Here is a 4,226-nt window from a genome sequence, read left to right as displayed (position 1 = left end):
ATGGAATGCATAAAGATCAACACTGTACACATTGGTGAGTTAAAATGACTGATATTGGTCATTTTGATTGGATGATCCAATGATCTACTTTGCCAGTAACTACAAGTTAAAAAAGAACGGCATCATATCAACCATCAGAAAGAACATTTCCAGATCTATTGTGATGTGCAATGCTGTTAGTGAAAGCATGATCTTGATACACTTACAAGAGGGACCAGTCAATAAGATTTTTTATTCAAATTTACACACCAACCACTAATATCAAAGGAGAAATTGAAGATATTTTAAAACCAAATTCTGTAGTCTGAAATTGGATTGAACATGCAAACAAGACGCACTTGTATCTGATATGATTTAAATGTGAAATATGGAAACAAAGAAGGATCAGTTGTTGGAAGAGATGAAAACTGCTGTCAGAAGAGACACTTAACAAATCTTAAAGGTAGACTAGCTAAAAAATATAGAGAAAATGAGCTGAACAGAGGAGCTGAGCTAAAGATTTCAGAGTAGCTAGAGAAGACAAAGTTAAGTATTATAATGAAATACAATAAAATAAGTCCAAAGCTTTGGACTTAGAAAATTGAAGAGAGAAGAGCACGCTTGGAATTTCTCAAGCAGAAAGAATCTTGCCATATCGATGGATTCCATGGGCCAAGAAATTGAACGAAATGTCAAAAGAAGAGGGAAGGAATACAGAGTCATTTTATCAAAAAGAAACGGTCCACAGTAACCCCTTCAGAAGAAATACCGATGGAAGAAGCAGTCAAGGCATGAAATGACAAATTGCATTTGGGGAAAGCTCTTCAAATGTTAAAAATCAAGAACTTCAGTTTGGGAGTTAAGGTACTCCAAATCAAGCGCTTGCATTACCATTGGTCTCATATGCATGTGAAATTTGGGCAACGAAAAAGAAAGACCAGAGAAGAGTTGGTACGTCTGCATGATGGTGTCAGTGAGCGATATTTAATATACCACAGGCGGCCGGAAGAACACACAAATTTGTATTGGACAGCACAGAGTGAAAACGCTCCTGCGAAGCTAAGGTGGTGAGGGTGGCCACATGTACGTTGCACTGCACGTCATCAGAAGGGACAAGTCTTTGGAGAAGGACATCATGCTTGGTAAATTAGATGGTCCATCAAAACGAGGAGGAAATGGGTTGCCCCAGGAGAGGAGGTGCAACACTAGGCTCAAACACAGTAAGTAGTATGTGGCTGGTGCAATTGGCCAGCGTTTGTGCCGTTGTCCCTAGTGTGTGAGTTGGCACCAACACAACAGGAGCTAAGAACCATATTAAAAAAGTGTTTACTTTCTTTCCATTTCAAGAACTTGTCATTTCTTTCAATGTATCCAAGTTGCTAGTCTTTTCTTTTCAAGTATCCTTTGATACAGAGCATATGTTTTTCTGTTCCCTCTTCATGTTGCCTGTCATCAAGTCAATAGCCCAAGTGGTCTAATAAAGCATGAACGTTTTGAGAGTACCTACTATATTTTTAACACTCTGTTGTTTATTGAAATTACAAATCTACACGAATAAATAAAAGGATGGACACCCTGTCCTTAAAGTGTTCGGTTCAATAATCAAGGTTAAAACATACATGTATGATTATAACACAACAGATAAATGTCACATAAAAATGCATTTAGAAATCTGTTTGTAGAACCTCATTTCATAAGCTTGCTTCCTCACTTCCTTGCATAAAAACAAGGCTATTGGGCAAACATTTGTTGAGTGTCTACAGGAGCCTCCGTGCGATATCCAGGGCAACCAGTAGAGGCATGTGCTTGTACTACGTGCCACTTGTACACATGCAACCAACCAGCCACCGGAAGACCATCAAGACACTCCTGCTGTTCTAGCGCGTTGGCCGTTGGTACAAATAGCCCAACGGTTGAGCACTGCAAAAAATAATCATAATCATTATGATTATCCATCATAAATAATCGTTGGTGAAAGCTAAATAATTCAAATGAAGGCAGTTGGATCTACTCATTATTCTTTAGATATTTTACTTAGCTGGCTGTGTTCTTAACCTCAATGATGTTTCAATTATTTTTCTTTAATGATTTTTCAAACTAAATCTATTTTTGAATTTTTATCTTACCCAATAATTTCCGAGTGTCTTATAATAGGCAAGTGCTGTTTTTCACTGGTTTGATAAGCCGTGGTAGGGAAAACAAAAATAAACGTCTGAAAACTCATGTCAGGCAGTGTTTGAAAAAGAAAGAAAGAAAAAGGCACTTTAAAACCACCACTCTTTTCTTGGGAGAAAGATGAGGCTTCTGACGCTCATGAAGCTGTAGGGCCTTGCGAACCAACAGGGGCAGTTCTTCTCTGGCTAGAAGTCTAGTCTAAAAAATATACTATCACCCTAGTAATATCTATATAATTTCAAAATATCTTCAGGTGATATTTTCTCCAGATTTTGTGACATTAATATAGCCTCCCTGGCCTCTATCAAGATATATTTCGAGTTTTCTCCAGCGAAAAAATGCGAGTTGTTTATTCTCATTTCCTACTTTGTCTCTCCCAAACACGTGCGTGTATAATAAGGTGGTGTGAATCCTTGTGATACAGCCCTCAACACAGGTGGGATGAATACCAAATGAGTGGCAAGAAAGGTCATGAAAAAAAAAGTGAAACAGACAATCAAGAACCTTCTGTTATATTATCAAGAGGTAGGCAAGGGAGTCCTGGTGGTGTAGTGGTTGTGAGTTGAGCTGCAATCCACGTGGTCAGCAGTTCAAAACCACCAGCAGCTCAGCGTAAGAAAGACTGGGATTTGTACTCCTGCAAACAGTTGCAGTCTTGTAACCTCACAGGGGGGTCACTATGAGTCAGCATTGACTCAATGGCACTCAGTGAGTGAGGCAGGAAAGTGCGATAAATTAATGTTACCTACCCACTACCAGAGAGCTGATTCATCTCTGAGTGACCCTCTGCAGAGTTTCGTTATGGGTGTATACAGCATCATCTTTCTCCTGTGGAGCAGCTACTGGGTTTGAAACACAGACCTTTCAGTTTGCACAATTTATTGCCCAATCCACAGTGCCACCAGCCCCCCCCCCCCCATGAGAGGTTCATCAAGCTGTCTACGCCCATAAAGACTTTCAGTCTTAGAAAACATATATGAATCGGAATCAACTTGATCAAAAACTCAAACTCCCTGTCATGGAGTTAATTCTGACTTGTGGGGGCCCTGTGGAACAGAGTAGAACTGCCCTGGTGGGTTTCCAAGACGGTAAATTTTGGGGGGAATAGAAAAGCTACAGTGTTTTTCAGGGGAATATCCAGGGGAATATCCATGAACCATACTAACTTATACTATGGACCCTATAGTTTGTCAAGGGTTTTCATATCTAAATAATAGTAGCGTTGTATACTATATAGACTACCAAAAGGTTTCAGGTAGTAAATCAAAGACATTCTCTGGGTAGTGCAAATGGTTGAGCACCGGGATGGTAATCTAAGGTTGGTCATTTGAAACAACCTTTGGGTAGCTTGGAACAATTACCTGGCTATGTACTGCTGAAAACTAGGCATTGAAAAACCTATGGCGCTCATTTCTCTTTGAAACCATGGGATCGTCATCGCTTGGAATCCACTCAGTGACAACTGTTGTGGTAGTGGATTCTCGTGTGGGAGTGGTTGGCACTTTCCCCCACCCCAACCCCTGCTGTAATAAGCCAATTAGGCTTTACAGACCATACAGGCTCTATAGCAACCCCGACCTTCTAGGGTCAAAGCCGCCAGACACAATATTCAAAAGTGGGCCAGATGTGAGCTGCAGGCTTTTTCAATATCACCTTCTTTTGTCTAGAATTTCCTTCGATAGAGAAAGAACCTGAGGATTACATGGTTTTCTCAAGCTCCTTAAGAAAATGGTGCCATTTGGGGCTTTATACATGCTCTGTATTTACACGTTAACCCAGTCATCACAAACTATTACAAACCTCTGTGAGGAGGATACTGAATCAATGTTGGTTTCACAGCTTGAAAGAGCTCCACTCTTTAGTTGTTCCAAACAAGATGTTTTCTCCGCAAATAATGATAGAAATTCACAAAATGATCTAGTAGAGATGATCTAATAGAAGTACAAAAGATAAGTTAGCTCTCCAAAATTTTTTTTCTTTTTTTTTAAAACATTTTATTAGGGGCTCATACAACTCTTATCACAATCCATACACACATCAATTGTGTAAAGTGCATTTGTACTTCATTCTCA

The 4,226-nt window shown here is 39.6% G+C and overlaps 1 protein-coding gene across 1 annotated transcript in view; it reads left to right on the top strand.

Annotated features, from left to right (window-relative positions):
* Positions 1–4,226, top strand: part of TSHR (thyroid stimulating hormone receptor) — a 155,319-nt gene that overhangs the window by 110,106 nt on the left and 40,987 nt on the right. The gene's annotated exons all lie outside the window — the stretch shown is intronic.

The sequence above is a fragment of the Echinops telfairi genome, unplaced genomic scaffold (assembly GCF_000313985.2).
Source record: "Echinops telfairi isolate 266 unplaced genomic scaffold, ASM31398v2 ScPeMD7_18;HRSCAF=68, whole genome shotgun sequence".
NCBI classification, from domain to species: Eukaryota; Metazoa; Chordata; class Mammalia; order Afrosoricida; family Tenrecidae; genus Echinops; species Echinops telfairi.
This window is presented reverse-complemented; position numbering and strand designations above follow the sequence as displayed.